Source organism: Peromyscus maniculatus, chromosome 17 (genome assembly GCF_049852395.1).
Source record: "Peromyscus maniculatus bairdii isolate BWxNUB_F1_BW_parent chromosome 17, HU_Pman_BW_mat_3.1, whole genome shotgun sequence".
Classification (NCBI taxonomy): domain Eukaryota; kingdom Metazoa; phylum Chordata; class Mammalia; order Rodentia; family Cricetidae; genus Peromyscus; species Peromyscus maniculatus.
In genome coordinates, this window is record NC_134868.1 from 65238164 (window position 1) to 65257323 (window position 19160).

The window sequence follows — 19160 nt, forward strand, 5'->3', positions numbered from 1 at the left end:
GGTTGCATATAACATGCCCTGATTCAAAGGAAAATAAAACTGCCACATCATATTTTATACATATTTACTATGTTTTTATTATTTATAACCAGAGGATTCAGAACATATGACTCAGTCTGCTATCTAACTAATTACAAACAAAAAGAATTAAAAATCAAATAGTTTAAGAATGAGGGTATTGGTGGATATTCCCCTTTTCAAACAGATCATAAATAATAGCCCAGTTTAACAAGGTAACATTTGGTTAGACTAGCATTCATTTTAAACTATTTTCAAAGTAGCACTGAGCTGTTCTGTTAGTCATGAGGAGTATCACTTTACATGTGCCTTGAAGGCTTTCCAGGCTTAAACTCTTCTGTGCCTGACACATAAAGATTAAAATCTCTGGACTTCAGCCACCTATTTGTCTATTCATTACAACAAATTTAAAACAATCATTTAAGCCAAATATTTGGCCTACTTAAAAGCCCAATAATGAAATCATTTCAAACAATCATGGATAAATCCCTTTCTTACTGGACCCATGGTGGGTAACTCAGGCGCACAACACTGAGCAGCTGTGCCCACAGCCGTTTGCTGCCAAGGCTACATGAAAATACACCATCTCCTCAGAAATCAGTCAGGAAAAACTGTATCTCAGAGTATTTTCAGAGAATAAATGGTCTACCCATCCTTCCAGGTTTCTTAACAAAAACACTGATGGTGAGCCAAAGATCAGCCAAGACTGTGACAACTGGCAAGTCCACAATGGCAGAATTGCTTTGGAATGAGTAGCTCTTGTTTTGACCTCATCTGCCTACCTGAGCTCTACTCAGAAAAGATGCAACAATGCACACTGTGAGGTCTTGTGGGAACTTGTTTCTAAGAACCCTGTTAATTGCCTCATAATATTTTATTATTTTTTTAATGAGAAAAACAAATCTCATGGGATATTTCTATAATTTTGAATAACTTGAGTAATTAACTACATTATTTTGATTTGTTTTTCTGTCTTCCTTTGCTCATTTTCAGTTTGTTATCTCTTTCTTTGTTATATATTTTCCTTGATAAACATTGCTGAAATAACAAGGTAAGATAATGTCAAAGATTAATAGATAAATAGATTGATAGATCTTTAGATAGATTGATGGGTAGATAAATGACAGACAGATATATAATAGATAAATTATATATACATATTCAAGGATATACATAAATATTCTTTTATAGTAGGACACTCCCCCTTCCAACTACTTCCTATACTTATGTTACTTGCCTTTGTTGAGAATGTTACCCTAAACCAAAAAATACAAACAATTAATAATAATTATATAATAATTTTACAACAGTGGAAAGCATAGGGAAGATACTAGTGAGTATGAAGGTTGATATCCAAGTGATATATTATTATATCACAGCAATTTAGCAGTGATCTCTGCCCTCTAACCACAGATCCATACTTATACATAACTTTAAGTCAATTTCAACCAAGTTTAAATTAGATGTGAATTCTACATTCTCACAGTACTCCCCTAACTGACTTTCTTTGACAACTACTAAGTATGTAGCAGCTTTCCCTAATCCTTTTCTCTGTGCTCAGCAAAAACATAATGAACTCATTCTCTCTACTACATTGACAATATATAAACAAATGAGGTGACTAATTTTCTTGGAACAAAGGTTGTCTAAGTTGGTATTACAGAATTCATCCCATCTATTACTTGGACACCAAAAGAAAGAATTAATAATTAATTATAGAAGTTTAAAAATAAATACATGCAATGACAAAATTAATTAAGATTATAAAGGGGTTTTAGAAATTATGGAATAAGGTAATAGTACACAGCAGGTTGTAAATATAAGCATGTTGTATAAAACATATAGATGAGTTTGAAGCTGTAAATATAATATTAGCAATAATATTTAGCATTTGCTAAGCATTTGCATTCAAAAGTTTCAGCTTATTAAGTCATCACATAAATAACTTGGTTACTTAGCATTTGCTAAATGTTACCTATTATTATTTCTGCTATTTTCCATCTAGTTGTTATGTTTCCACTTGGAAATATAAGTTGAAGCTGAAATAAGAGATATAACACAGACATCCCATAATGCCTGATAGCAACCACTCAATAGTGGAAATAGGTGTCTGCAGAATTGGAGGCCAGGTACTAATGTGTTGGTTCTTAGTGATACCAAGTCATATAGACAACTAAGACAAGTAAATACTTGCTAGATGCCAATGGAGTAAATAAGTCCCCTCTCCTGCTGTCCTCACTACAAATCAGAATGCCGGCACGTGGGCTGTAAGGTGATTTTGATAAAGCAATGGTGCCTGTGGCTTCCTGGTGACACAAGAAACCAGAGAGTACTACTATAGATATGAAAGGCTGCAGGGAAGAATGAGGCATTGAGCATCTTATCCCACATACCCAAGGCATGCTTTGTGGGAAGGGTATCAAAATCCAAGATGCTTGCCTGCAAATTCAGGCCAATCTCATCACAGAGTGTTTTACCTCACCTCCCTGAAGTGCCATCATCGAACAGCACAGGGGCTGAGGGATTAACCCTCTGAGAAGAGTCATTCCAGCGATTATTCCCATTTGTCAAGGCTTTGAGGAGTTACCACAATGTATTTGCCTTGACTCTTTCACTGCGTCACTTAAGGAGATCTCTCACTTTATAAACTCCTTTATTGGTTGATATCTTTAAAAGTAAAATTTTAAAAGAATAAAATAAAGACTTAAAAATTATAGATAATATGACTCGGATAAAAATGTACTGTGTAAATGGTAAGTAGTAAAGATAGATCTTAGACAAAGTAATGAAGGTTTTTGGACCACAAAATGATACTGCTTTCATGTCAAACAAAATAAAAACAAATGTTAACCTAGCAACTTCAACATGAACTAAACTATTTTAAAGAAATTCAACCTTGGATTCTAAATATGCATGTTTCCAAAACATGGTCCAGAATAAGAAAAAATGAGTGAAAAGGACAAAGCAGTTAATGTCATGAGACAGAAAAGCGATATTATTGCCACCATAATCACTTGAATCATTTGCTAACATCCTGAATTTGTAATAGCTTCTTTCAACTCAGGTGTCCTCACCTGCATGGCTTGCTGAATATCTTTGCACACATAGAAAAATAAAACACTAATTTCTATGATCTTGCTTCTCAGGGAGCTGAAGACATAAGAGATAGTGAGCTGGTGACTTAGAAAAAACTAAGAAAGGTGGTATATTATTAAGCAATAATAATCAGACTAAGAAATCAAAGTAAGTAAAGAATGTTTATGGATGGGGAATTGCATGTGTCCATCTGGGGGAAATCCTGATCATCTCAAAGCACAGTGCAATTCCTTAATATATTTTAAGGAAGTAGTTTTTTTTTCCATTCTAGTGTTATATTTTATCAAGTAGTAACACTGACACATATTCAATTGACAGATCATAAGGAGTACATGATTCTTAGGGGTTAGTTATTTATATTTTAGTTGTATACTGGTATGATCTTTCAAGTAAAAGAAACTGCTAATTCACTCGGTGCCATATATTTTAGTAGTATAGAAAGTTTCTGTTTTCTCCTTGTCATGGAAGTTGGACTTGTCATAGCAAACAGAAATAACTTTTAATGAATGTGCTTATTTCTAAAAAGCAACACTTATTCTTTGATGCCAGTTTCTCGATCAATTTAGGAGTCTTCAATCAGTAAGAGGTAGAACTTTATGGGACTTCAAACTTTTTGTGGGAATTTTAAGAAAATCCTATTAAGGTTTACACCATGGTGTACTTTATCATCAGCTAATGATTATTTCATAATGTTTTCTTTTTAATCCTCATTTCTGTCTATCTATCTATCTATCTATCTATCTATCTATCTATCTATCTATCTCTATCTCTCTGACTGTCTGTCTCTTTGTGTGTGTTTGTGTGTGTGTGTGTCTATTCCTCTTCATGGTTACTTTTTGAAATATAATACTTAAGAATATGAGACACAATCCTCCAACCCTAGGTTTTGTCTTTTAATGAGTAAAATTATTACTTATAATATAATAGAAAATGTATTTGCAACTCTAACTGCTGCTACACAGATGAAGAATGTGGCTCCTTTTACCTTCTGGTGTTGACAACAGATGAGACAGTGTGAATTCAAAAAATATTCTTATATTCAGTGATAGGTTTTGTTCAGAGCTTGTCATGAGTATTATAGGAAATTGTTATTTCTTTTATAATTTTAAATAACAATATTTGTTACTTCTTTTAAAAAAATCTTGTCTTCCCTTCTAAATCTTTTGCCAAAGAAACACGTAAACACTTGTTTTCTAAAAAGTTGTCTTTTTAACATTGTGCTGGAAATCCAGAACAACCTTATTATAAAAGCTGAAACTGTAGTTGATCAAGATAATGTGCAATCTAAACAGTATTTTCAAAGTCCTAAAAGAATGGTCCCATTAAATTGATATTCTTCTTAAATGGATACTAGAAGCATGTCTTAAATTTAGGATTTTACTTTCTTATCCAATTTTGTCCTCTTAACTAAAAATAATAATATAAAAGATAAAGCAAGACTATGAAACATAATTCAAGTGATTCCACTTATTGAAAACAACATCACTTTTAGCCAGCAGTGTCATTGGGCAATAGCTGAAGCCATTTCATTTTTTCTTACAGCCATCCCCATATAGATTCTGAATGACCACTGTAAATGCCTGTCCTGTGAATCCTGGCCAACCACCATGTACAGAAAATGCTCCCCAGCTCCTGGGGATCAGTTGTATTATGACACATTTCACTTTCTGGATTTATGGAGCTGTCCAAATTCCCATAATAATCATGAGGTAATGAATCCCTTTGGTCAGGTAGCCAGAGGCTCTAAAATGGGTTGTTTGTTTTTAGGAGGAAAAAAAGTAAGCAAACAGAAAAGCAATACCAATGCATAGCTCAATGCTCTCCTTGGTTTCCTTTCTGTTATTAAAATAAGCTGATTGTTTCCATAGCACATACAGGTTTTCCACCTGAAAATAAAATGCAAAACAAAATGGCATACTGGCAGCTCTTCCAAGGAAGTGTGCATTCAAAGTGATCACTGTGATGTATTTGCTAAAACTAAAATGAATTCATTTTACACTGAGGTTCACATCACACACCAAATTTATTTTCTCTATCCCTGTGCAGGTAGCAGGGGTACAAATCAAATAAAGCAAACCAATAGGACCCCTATCCACCTTCCTGCAAGCCCACAGTCTCAACAACAAAGTAACAAATGGCAGGCTTACTTATGTATTCATAAAACTATCTTCTCTGGGTTTCTTATGGAAGTCTGGTAACTCAGTAACAATATAGAATTTCTCTTTAAGACTAACACAGACTAAAATCACTGTATATAGCATTACTAACACAAGACAATTGCAGCTAAATATGCTAACCCCTTTCTTTTGTTATATAGGAAAAACTCATGTCATATCTGTTATATGAAAATACCTAGATTAATTTCTGTAATTAAAAAAAATCTATGTGCCTCTCTCTGTCCCTCTGTCTCTCTCTGTCTCTCTCATCCTCTCTGTATCTCTATCTTTTTCTGTCTCTCTGTCTCTCTCTCTCTGTGTCTCTGTCTCTCACTCTGTGTATGTGTGTGTGTGTGTGTGTGTGTGTGTGTGTGTGTGTGTGTGTGTGTGTGTGTGTGTGGTGTGGTGTGTGCTGGGGGATGAGGAGGGCATGGAGACAGCAGACAAACGCAGTGGTTGGCCATCATCTTCTACACTATTTATATAGGTTTTCTTACTATTCACCACCATGTATGTCAGGCTAGCTTACTCTAGTACGCCATAGATTCCAACCCCTGTGGCTGAACACCCCGAGACACTGGGGAGACCTCACGCTGTCACACATCCATGAGCTTGTGACAGTCATTTGTCTCTTGTTTTCTTTACTGAATTTCTTGCTGTATTTTTTAAGATTGTCTCAGAAAACATCAGAGACAAAAAAGAAATGCTTTGCTTCTTCCTTTCCCTTCATACAGGGCTTATTTACATCATATATGTAGTGCTGTCAATTTATTATTTTAAAAATGATCTCAGGTCTCCAAACAGCTCTAAAAATTTGAAGTGATCTAAGCCATGCTTTATTTGAAAGCTGCCTTAAATAAAGACGTTCTTTACACTCTACAGACAAAACAATTATCAGGAAATGTGAGAAACCTTTGAAAACAGTGACCTAAATAGATGCAATTATGTTAAGATTTTAATATCTCCATATTGGAGTGGTCCACAATCAGCCCAGCTATGCCTGCACTTTTCTTCTATTTCTTTAAGGCAGGGCATTACTCTTGTTCTGTTTCTAATTGCCACACCTGAAGATGACCTATTTGCTGTTTTAGTTTCCTCCCAGGCAGGGGCTGAGTCGTTGGGCAGGCAATTTGCTTCCAGAACGTCCTTGGGGGATTTCTCTCCTTCCTTGCTTGCAGTTGCCCTGTACATCCTATAATAGAGCTCTGCCATCATTCCTGTGCACATTTCTATCTGGGCTAAAACTGAATTACATGAGGTATAGCTTCAAAGTTGGACTCATTCAGTATTATAAATGGTTCCTGGCTGACAGTGATGAAACTCCTCAAATGTCTGATGGGACATTGTTGACAAAGATAAATCTCTCAGCATGAATGCAGGCAGGCATTTGTCTGAGTTGGGGAAAAGTCAGTCATGCTGGAACTTGAGCATACAGGTCACCTCTGGATAAAAACTGATTTCAGCGGTTATTGGCATTTAATTGTTTTCCATCAAATAATGACTGTGATCTATAGGATTTGATTGAGTCTACACTCATGTCAAAATAAAATAGTAAAACACTCACTAAGTGGGACCTTATGAAGAACATTCTCTAGCATTTCAGAGGTCCTTCAGCACCTAGTATAAATATATTATCATTATAAATACATTTTTAATAATTGAATGATTAATCTATATTTTCTGTGAGATCAAAAGTTCTAAAGGAGAAAATAAAACGATAAATAACTGAATAAACTCCATACGTTCTGGCTTAAAGAAAAATATAATTACTATCAACTATTGAGGAATATATATTTATTTTCCCAGATGGGATCTGATCATGTCACACATTTCTGTTGACTTCATCATTGCTCCCAGACTTTAAACAAAGACCTCCACCCTAGACCTAATCCCACCTATGGGTCTCGTGTCATCATTTGCTTCTTCTCTTGGGATCAAGTAATGAGAACAAAGGGCTGTCACTCCTATGTAGTGGCTCTTGGCTCACTGCCTTTACAATGTCCACCCTCCCTATGTGTCTTAAATCTTCCTCAGATCCAGGTGCAGCTCAGGTTTCCCATGCCAGTTTGATTGATTCTCCAGAGGAGGAAAGGGTGTACTTCAGCCCATCACACCTGTGGGCCTTCTCTCTTCATGTTTCTATGTAGAACTTTCTGGTTTCAGTTGTATTTCCCTGACAAAACTATTAGCCTCTTGAGCACAAACATTTCTTATTCGTCTTTTATTCCCTTGGCTTGATGAGGTGCTTGACTCACAGGAAGCACAGAATGAATGGAAACTGACCTTAGTTGAACTTTCTGGAACAAGCTAGTTCAATGAGATTAGAAATCACTTTTCCCCACACAGCCCATCACAGCATTCAAACTTTAATAGAGTACAACTCTTTGCTTTTAAATGACAAAATAATGATAAGCAAAATAATATTCCTCATTTTGAATTTGCTTGTTCTTGTTTGTATCAAACAGTTGAATGTCAGGCATTTATAAACTATTTACTGTTTCAGGAGGGGCTGTTGGATTTTCCTGGAAGTTGTCCATGGATTAATTTCCTAACTGAAGCTGACTTTATAATTGATCTATCTTTGCTTCAGTAAGAAAAAAAATCAATTAAATTATATTTTTATTTTTTTTCATTGTGGGCATTTCAGTTCCACATATGTTTAAAATTAAGTTTATTTATTACCTCATGGTTCAACTTATTATTAATAGAAATATAAAATCACCAAAAGTCGCCAGTCCACAAATTCTTTCTCTTGGTTCAGAAGAACTGTTCCCAAAACAAGCTGGGAAAATCATGTGCCTTTCTGTTGTTGAGGATATATCTGTTCCTCTTACATCTTTCCTTAATCACAAAAAAAACTGAATTGAAATAAAAATATTGTTACATTATGACCAGAGTAAAACATTGGCAAGCACTTATCCAGCCAGGCTTTTATCACAGACAAGGGGAAAAGGTAAAGCTCAGATCTAATATATTTTCACACAGTACCTGTGTTATAAAAATCATCAGAATAACAAACAAATTATAATATAATATGATATAAATATTTAAGAATATAAATTAAAAGGAGCCTCTTAGTATTTAAAAAGTAGCACATCTAAAGCACAAAACAAAGAAATGACAGAAAAGTCATTTATGAAATCTGACCTAGACATGCAGGAGGACAGTGTAATAAGCCCTGAGTGATGACTGCAATCAGAACTCTATGACAGGCCACTGAGATTTGAAATGAAAAACTGAATTATTACTAAATAAAAGGATTGGGTTTCATTGCTGAATTGATTCACATATTTAAGAAAATTTAGTTACATTTAGGGGTTATATTGAAGGTCAAAGAATAATATTGAAGCCTTTTGCCTATGTCTTGCTCTTGGAGAGGGACTTTCTCTGGGCTTAGAAGCTTAGCTTGCTTCTTCTGTCTTCTAGGAAAGCATAGATATTCTGGAATTACATAGAGCACAAGATATGTTGGGACAGGAAGAGAGAGAATGTCTCAACATGGCTGCACCCATCATTGCGGCAGACATCAATAATCAATCCCAGTTCTCACCTTTGATTTACCCTGTGAGCTCAGCTCTGTTTCCTTTGAACTGTCTTGAGTATTCCACTGTTCACTCCCTCTGCATCATAATTCTATCATTAATGCTTCATTCTTTCTTTTCAAGTAATTTATTTTTATATATTTTGTTCACTAATCCTAAAAACAAACCATTACCTTATCCTTTGGAAAGAAAAGATAAAACAAGTACCTAATACCTCAACATGTATGGTCATTGTAGTGTAATTCTGTGCCTCCTTTCTATTTCTAGAACAGCCTAAAGAGAAGGAAATGATTTTAAAAAATGTTTTATTTTGAAACAAGTTCCACTACACTATTCTCTTATAGCTTATATAGAGCAGCATCAACACAATGAACAGTGCAGATACCACTAGCTGCCAGCTTGCTCTACAGTCAGCTCATTCTTTCTTTGTTTTGTTTTTGTCATTTTGTGTTTGCTGACATGTTTTCTGGCTATGTCATTGTCATGCGCATTACTAAAATTCAGTTACAAAGATACATGGTGAGTAATGAGATTTTAAGTAGCAAGCTCTGGAAAACCCACATTATCTGCAGAATCGTCATCCTCATCATTTTCTACACTTAGTTTGAAGTTGGGAAGTCATGAATGAACATGACCTTCACAAACTGCCAAACAACTGGCATTGCATGTAATAATCTTTGAGGTCTAAGGAGCCCTTCAGTAAGGATTACCTTCCTTTTATTCATTGCCTAACTAATATGTTAAATTCCTAAAAAAATGCTGTTGGGTTTTTTTTTTCCATCTACATTTAGCACATTTAATCACATATGATTAAAATGCTTATACACTGGCTGTCTTTTTCTATTAAATAAAATAAGAGAAAAGACATTGGAGAAACAAAGATGACTAGTTGTAGTTATCAATACTATCTGATTAAATTTTTTTCTCTCTGACTTTCCAGAGAGCCACTTTTTTTCCAAATGAATAATTCTTAAAAGTTACTTGATATGTTTCCAACATTTGTCAGATGATGCAAGGAATGTCTTTGTTAGTTTGGCCCTCTGCTCCTAAAATGGCTAGTTTAAATCAATCATTTAACCTTAAAACCAGAAAATGTTCTGTATCCACTGACATTATCAATGGATTGCACAAAACAGAAGAAGACTAAAATGATGTTTTTTGCTAAATCTTCACCTTAAAGTGACAATTCATTTCTTAAGAATAAGGAATCAGGGGGAAATTAAGACTATTTTGAGTAGAGCAGTTTACAATTTACCTAACTCTCTAAAACCCATTTTGTTCTTGGATTTCAGTAATATTTCTGTTTACACTGCTGAATACAAAAAAATTGTAATTTGGGGTCTTTTCAAATTATATAATTTTTACTGTCCTGGGCTGAAGGTGTATGCTATGTCTTTAACACATATGTCTTTCTTTCTCTTTTGAATACTTGTCTTTTAAAGATTTATTTACTTTTACCTCATGTGTATGTTTTGCCTGCACTTATATTTGTGCACCAGACACACGCAGTGTCCCAGAGACCACAAGAGGTGTTAGATCCCCAACCATTGCATTTACAAATGGTTGTGAGCTGCCACCATGGTGCTGGGAATCTAAACCCAAGTTTCATAGAAAAGCAGCTAGTGCTTGTAACTGTTGAGCTGTCTCTCCAAGCACCTGTATTCCTCTTTGAACAACACAAAAATTCTTTACAGCTATTTGTTTAGTCTCCCCTACCTTCCCACAGCACATGATGCTATGGGTTGTAGAATTTAGTCCTCTGTGCTACCATCATGCCTGTCTCCCTATCACTTAGCAAGGGATTCCTGAATATCAGGATATTTTCCCATTTACAGCATTAACCCAGGCCTTTGCACTTTATATGTGTCTGCTAAATGCCACCTGACTATATTTACACTGAAGAATGAAAAACATGTTTCTTGTGAGACTCTTGAAATTTTTTTCTGACTAATTGATGTTGAACCACTCCTCAGGACAGTTCTTTGAATGGTCTTGGACCAACTCAGTCCTCCTTCCATTTCCTGATTATAGTTCTCAAGAATAACTGAACAGTGTATCAAGTATCAACACACAGAAATAGAGGGTTGATGATTGAAATCACATAGATGTAGTTCTCCCATTAAGACCAAGGCATCATTTAAGCCTTTAGCCCAATGAGTCACATGCCTCAATGTATGTGAGGTATACTGAGCTGTATTTTGGGGTTCCTTGTCATGCAATTATGTTACTGAGATAAGATTTCATGAACACTGGGAAATTTCCTCAGACCTAGTCACAAGAAATCCAAGCTTTCTCCTCTCTCTACCTCCTCTTTGTAGGTAATGTTATGTTTTGTGCAACTTAGTGTTTCTAGTTATGTTCTGCTTGAGTCATTTATGTGAGGCTCTAATTCTGAGCAAGAACCAAGGCATATGTTAAAATGTCTTTTTAACTTTTTAAAAATCAGAATCCACACCTAAACAATATTAAATAAGCTTTTTTAATTTAATTAACATTTTTAATTTGTTTTACATACCAACCACAGTTTCCCCTCTCTCCTCTCCTCCCATTCCTTCCCCACCCTGTACCCTACCTCCCATCTATGTCCTTCCCCATCCACTCCACCTCAGAATCCATTCAGAAAGGGGCAGGCCTCTCATGAGCTTGAAGAAAGCATGGCACATCAAATAGAGGCAGGACCTAGCTCCTCGCCCTGTATCAAGGCTGAGCTAGGTAATCCAGTATAGGGAACAGATTCCCAAAAGTCAGCTAAGCACTAGGGACAGGTCCTGATCTCACTGCTAGCAGCCTTACAAACAGACCAAGCTACTCAACTGTCACACACATGTAGAGGGCCTATGTTGGTCCCTTGAAGGCTCCCTAACTATTGGTTCAGAGTCCATGAGCTCCCCTGAGCTCAGGTCAGCTGTTTCTATAGGTTCCCCAGTCATGATCTTGACACCCCTGGCTCTAACAATCCTTCTTCCCTTTCTTCAGCAAGACTTCCAGAGCTTGGTCCAATGCTTGGCTGTGGATCTCTACATCTGCTTCCATCAGTTACTGGATAAAGGCTCTCTGATGACAATTAGGGGAGTCACCAATCTGATTACAAAAGATGACCAGTTCAATCACCCTCTTCACTATTTCCAGGAGTCTAGCTGGTGTCATCCTTGTAGATTCCTGGGGATTTCCCTGGCACCAGGGTTCTCTCTAATCCTGAAATGCTTCCCCCCTCAAGATATCTCTTTTCTTTACTCTCCCCTTCTATCACACCCCCAAACCACCTCCCACACTCAGCCTGCCCAACCTGCTCCCTCAAGTTTCCATCCTCCAACCCCCACCCTACCCCCAGGTTACCCAGAAGAGCTCTTTTATTTCCACTTACCAGGGAAAGTCATGCATCCCTCTTTGGGGCTTCCTTGTTATCTAACCTCTCTGGGTGTGTAGATCGTAGGTTGGTTATCCTATACTTTACTCCTTCTATCTACTTATGAGTGGGTACATACTCTGTGTTTGCATTTCTATGTCAGGGTTACCTCACTCAAAATGAGTTCCATCTATTTGCCTTCAAATTTCATGATGTCATTGTTTTTTTACAGCTGAGTAGTACTCTATTGTGTAAATGTACCACATTTTCTTTATCCATTCTTCAGCTGAGGGGCATCTATGTTGTTTCCAGTTTCTGGCTATTATGAATAATGCTGCTATGAACATAGTTGAGTAAGTATCCTTGTGGTATGATTGAGCATTCTTTGGGTGTATGCCCAAGATTGGTATAGCTGGATATTGGGGTAGATTCCCAATTTTCTGAGAAACCATAATATTGATATTGATTTGATTTCCAAAGTAGCTATACAAGTTTACACTCCCACTAGCAGTAGAGGGATGTTCCCCTTATTCCACATCCTCTCCAACAGAAGTTGTCAGCAGTGTTTTTGATCTTAGCCATTCTGACAGGTATAAGATGGTATCTCAGATTTATTTTGATTTGTATTTTCCTAATGAATAAGGATGCTAAACAATTTTTAAGAGTATTTCAGCCATTTAAGATTCTTCTTTTGAGAATTCTCTGTTTAGATCTGTAACCCATTTTTTAATTGGATTATTTGGTATTTTGCTGTCTAGTTTCTTGAGTTCTTTATAGATTTTGGAGATCAGCCCTCTGTCAGATGTGGGGTTAGTGAAGATCTTTTCCCATCCTGTCCTGTACAATAAAGGAACTTCTAGAGGTATTACCATCCCTGACTTCAAGCTCTACTATGGAGCTATAGTAATAAAAACAGCTTGATATTGGCATGAAAACAGACATGCAGATCAATTAAATTAAATTAAAGACTGATATAAATCCCCATACTTATGAACACCTAATTTTTGACAAAGAAGCCAAAATTATACAATGGAAAAAAGAAAGCATCTTCAACAAATGGTGGTGGCATAACTGGATATCTACATGTAGAAAAATGCAAATAGATCCATATCTAACACCCTGCACAAAATTTAAGTCCAAGTGGATCAAAGACCTCAACATAAATCCTGTTACACTGAACTTGATAAAAGAGAAAGTGGGAAGTAGTCTTGAACGCATTGGCACAGGACACTGCTTCCTAAATATAACACCAGTAGCACAGACACTGAGATTGACAATTACTAAATGGGACCCTCTGAAACTGAAAAGCCTCTGTAAGGGAAAGGACACTGTCAATAAATAAACTTTTTAACTCTGTTTAAATGAAAACATAATTCTGTATGATATTGATTGGGCGAGGGGTGAGGGAAAGAGAGCGGGAGATCCTAGCTGGATCAAGAAAAGAGAGGGAGAACAAGGAATAGGAGACCATGGTAAATGAAGACCACATGAGAAAAGGAAGAAACAAAGAGCTAAAGAGGCCCACAGAAATCCACAAAGATACCCCCACAAAAGACTGCTGGCAATGGTCGAGAGACAGCCGGGACTGACCTTCTCTGGTGATGAGATGGCCAAACACCCTAATAGTTGTGCCAGAAACCCCATCCAAGGACAGAGGAATCTGGATGCAGATATCCACGGCTAGGCCCCGGGTGGAGCGCTGGGAGTCTAATTAGTGAGAAAGAGGAGGGTTTATATGAGCGAAAATTGTTGAAACCAAGGTTGGATAAAGCACAGGGACAAATAACCAAATGAATGGAAACACATGAACTATGAACCAAAGGCTGAGGGGCCCCCAACTGGATCAGGCCCTCTGAATAGGTGAGACATTTGATTGGCTTGATCTGTTTGGGAGGCATCTAAGCAGTGGTACCAGGTCCGGGGCTCGTTGCATGAGTTAGCTGTTTGAAACCTGGGACTTATGCAGGGACGCCTGGCTCAATCTGGGAGGAGGGGACTGGACCTGCCTGGACTGAGTCTATCAGGTCGACCCCAGTCCTCGGGGGAGACCTTGATCTGGAGGAGGTAGGATTCAGGGGTGTGCTTGGGGGAAGGGGAGGGGGGCAGGAAGGGAGAGAACAAGGGAATCTGTGGCTATTATGTAGAACTGAATAGTATTGTAAAATAAAAAAATATATATAAAAAAATAAAAAAAGGAAAAAAAAGAGAATATCAAGTGTGCTCTGCTTTATCAAATATATTTTATCAAACAGTCAACTTCAAATATTTCTTCCATGTCTAAGTTATGGGTAACATCATTCAGAAATGCCTTTCAAGCCATTACATTTTTTGGATCAAAAAATAAGCATTGCTATTCACTCTTTGTCATCTGCCCTGAAGCAGCTCTCAGTGAATTGATCAACATCAGCTCAAGGACATGACAACAGAATGTCCCAAATACCTAGAAGCATTAGTTCATCCTATCTCTACAATGAGCATTCTTTACCCTGAAATTCCACAATATATATGGAGCCCAGATCATATACTTATTGTTGGGAGAAGTCTAAATTGCTAATTATTTACTATTTTATGTATAATTCATAAGTAGTTTATAATCTTTATTTTTTCTTTCTTCTCTCTCTCTCTCTCTTCCTCTTTCTTTCTTTCCTTTCTTTTTCCTTTTTGAGATAGGATCTCACTGTGTAGCCCTAGTAGGCCTAAAAATTTCCATGTAGACCAGGCTGGTCTTAAACTCACAGCAATCTACATGCTTCCCAAGAGCTGGGATTAAAGGAATGGGCCACACACCCAGCTATTAATATTTTCTTCTTGATTATATTTTGAAAATCCATCATCACTTTTGTTTCTCAATGTTAACAGTTGTATATATCATATTCATATATACAATATTTATTGTTTAAATCTACATCACCTCTAGGGTAGGGAGGTGAGCCACAGAGGCCCAGTCTGAGAAAGAGCCAACATGCAGAAAGAAGCCAAATGAGAGCTGGAAAGTGAAACCATTGAAGCCAGTGATTTTGTTGCCTTTGGGATGAGGTTCAGACATGCCCACTGTTTTCCACTAGCCACAACTATTACCTTTAAATTAAGGTTTGCTGAATTCAAGATTGACTTAGAACCAATCTGGTAACTCACTAAAATCTTCCAGCAATAATACATATTAATGTTCCATATATAACCAGTTTTTTTTCTATTTTATATCTTTTAGTTATATGTCCTCTTATGTCATCTATATTTAGCTATATAATCATGTATTTTGTGTCCATTACACTAAATTCACTTGAAAAAATTAATGTTTCTATATAGCTAAAGGAATAAAACAATGGCTACATAACGACTCTCTCTTCCTTTAATGAGATTTTTCTAAATGCAACTAATAGCAAGAAGAAGTGTGTGTTTATAATGTACTTAATGTATTTTACAAATTATTATTTGTTTCACTTTCTTCATTATGGCTCTCTAAACAAAGTTTCTCTTGATTTTCCTTTGCCATGTACCCACAGTATACATTCATTTATAATTCTTTATAATTTAATGAAAATGTTTATTTACTTTTCATTTCCTTCTGAAAAGGTAAATTCATAAGCAATGACCTCACAGTATTTTAGAAACATTAATGCTCATATCTCAAAATATTTCTATACCTATGAAGTATGAATTTATTGTACTTTCTCTAAAATTTTCATCTTCTGAAACAAAACCTTTCTGTGACTCAAAATGTAGGAAAATGAGAAATCATATTTTATTATTAAGGGTTTGAAAAGTTACTGATTATGGGCAAAGTAAAAATCCCTCATACCTGGTATATTCCCTGGATAGTCCTCATTTCAAGTTGTGTATCATGCTTTCCAATTTCCAATGATTCAAGAACAATTATAACAGCATTCACTGAACTTGGCAAATCTTCCTTGGTTTATAACTACTAAGCTGCCCATAAATCTAGTACTAGAGAAAACAGTGATAAGATTTTCATCAATGTGATCTCCTCCTAAGAAGCTACTCTGCTAGGTAGTATGCCTGCATCTTTGATTACTATTCACATCCAGACAAATAGAGAATAGTCAGAATTTGTTCCAGAGGAATCTAAAAATTATTTCAACTTAAATTTCTCATCCTGTATCATCAACTAAGACCAATGCACCAATGAAATCATGTCTTATATCTTAGAAAATGTTCAATTAAAGTATGGAAATCAAAGTTCAACCACAGCCTATTGTCTCATGATTGTGGCACCTGAGAACATACACACGATTTCTCAAACATGTCAGGAGAATCTTAATGGCTTATACACCTTACAACACATTTACATTTTCTTTGCACTGATATTTTTAAAGAAAATGTCAGTAAATTATTGCTGCCTGAATTTCTACCTCAGAAATTTACAAATCTCATTACAGCTTCATATGTGCCCTATTAGTCTTACTGTCTGTATCAGACCAAAGCATGCCTGATAGATCAGTTGAATTCCGATCAAAAGTGAAAACGTATTTTAATGGCCTAACTTCCATACGTGCATACTGGTATCTCAACTGGAAATAAAAGGTCTATTAAATATTTATGAAAATCATTTTTGATCTCAAAAAGAACAGTTAAACTTGAATAGTCATGTTGACAAAGAGGATATCATCATAGGTAACTTCTTGCTATTGTAGACACTCCCAAGCTACTTCTTTGTGTGTGCACTGAACAAATGCACAGTTACAAGCTTTTCAGAATTCATATTTAAAGGCAAACATTCCAAAAAAATCTGTCATGCATTTAGTTTCCCTAATAACCTTTTATATCCTTAAAGAAGCGCCTGCTCAATTATGTTTACCAACCTATGGTTTCTAATTTGTATATACATTTTTTTTAGCCAAAGTGATTTCAACAGCTAAAGAGAAAAACATAATCATGTCTGTTGTGTGAAAATTATGCTATATGTTGTGATTCACTTGTTTGAGTGTATTTTGCTCAGTTTTAACAATGACCCTCTTCCCTTCCTGTGAGATGGACTCAAGAATATAATTGCATATGACATTTATAGAGAACAACTGTATTTTCACCTCCAATTAATGCTTAGAGTGTTGTTAAATCCTACCGTGAAATTCCAGGTCCTCTCCCCTGCTGCTGAATGGCTGTGAGTGTTCCCTGTATCAGCTAAAATCTGCATAGCTTCCAAATTGTGCAGGCTCAGTTGGTTCTGGATGAAGGACTGAACAGCCATTGTTGTTTCCTAATCACTATTGCTGCAATTTGTCTTGGCTACATTTTCATGCCGAGTTACACTGGAATTTCACATATTTTGCATAAGGATAAATCTTCAATCCTCCATTGCATGGAGGAAAAAAGATGAAAACAATCATATACTGCAAGTTCAAAATCCTCCAGTCCTAGTCTCCCGTAGAAGAAAAATAAAGTGGCTTAGTGATGGAATTTTGAAGTTTGACTTGGAGAAAGGTGTCTGAATCAAATTTCCTATTCTGTTGTTTTTACTTTGTGCAATGCCACTATGATAATAGTTCTCATGTTACCCCTAGAGCTCCAGTCATGCTTTACAGCTACTCACTCACAAGCTATGGTTTAGCTTATATGACAAAGTCTTCTCTTCTGGCACAATAGGCAGAAAGCAAGACTTAAGCTTAATTGCACTGTCATGAGAAAGGGCCAAACTAAGTGACTTGATCAAAAATTATAGAACTAAGAATAGCTGGCTAAACAGAAGCAATTGAAGTACATCTTCACAAAATGCTTCCGAAGGTCATAGCCATCATTAATATGTCACTTCCAAAGTCACCTTTCAACATCCTTGCCTTGATAATACTCCATAATACATTAAATAGAAAACTATTTCATTGACTTTGTTGAAAGCTGATCAGGAGAAGATTTATGTTGGCCTGGTAATTGTTATCTTTTCACAGGTAGTTTTAGAAGAAACAGACCACAGAGGGCAAGCACAAATAAAGAAAAAGTCCATGATTCCACTCAGCTCTCATGTCTTGAATAAAATGAATGCCTGAGAATTCCCAAAGAGAAAGTGGGCTGGGGTGGAGATGGGGCTCATGAACATATTCCAAGATGTAGCTGGTGAGAAAGACATAAATTTATTTTTTATTTACTTCAATTTTATCTAATAATTGGGATAATTTTAATTTGGATGAGAAATACATTTTAGGAACTAAAAAAGAGAAAAATGGTTCTAATTTCAAAACCCAAATATGTGATGAATTTAGCCTTTTCCTATCTCTTTCTTCACACTCATGGAAGCCATGGAGTCATGATGAGTGGCAGAATCATCCAGTGGACCCATTCTTTCTCACTCAAGCCAAATCCTTTTTGTTAGTCCTGCAATGGAGAACACAGGAAAATAGCTTGTGTAGTCTTGACAACCTTTTAAGGCTCTCCTCCCCCTCCTGTGAGACCAAGTGGTTGACTACCCTGGTCTTTAAAATTTTCCACATCTCTCGAAGTAAATGAAGCTGCTCAACCCCTAGATTACACATAGAAGTTACAGATAAACAAATAAAGCCACATCCTAATTAAAAACCATGAAAATAAGCCAGCCAGCCTCAAAGGTTATCCACTGTTTTTCCACAGGTTCAGGTGCTACTGGTAGAACTTGAAGTCCATAGAAAACAAATGGGATTATCTTTTAAAGAGACATCTGCTATGAGCCAGAAATAAAGATCGTGTAACCGTCAAATGAAGAATGATGACTGGATACCAAAAACATAATGGTGAGTACACAGGATCCCAATCAGACCAGATGTCCTGGGTGTCCCAGGTGGGATAGAGAGTGGCTTCCTGCTTGTTCTCTTAAACAGATGACTAGTGAACAAAGGGGACTAGAAGGCAGGGGATGCAAAGATACAATGACACTCCTGAAGATCAAGCATTACCTACTGCCAAGAAATCATGGTGTTCATGGGCTTGGGGGATTCTAGAAGGATCCCACTGGCTGGCCACACAAGTGCCTGGAAAACCCATGGATGTATGGTGTATCTGTGACCTCATTTTGTCTTT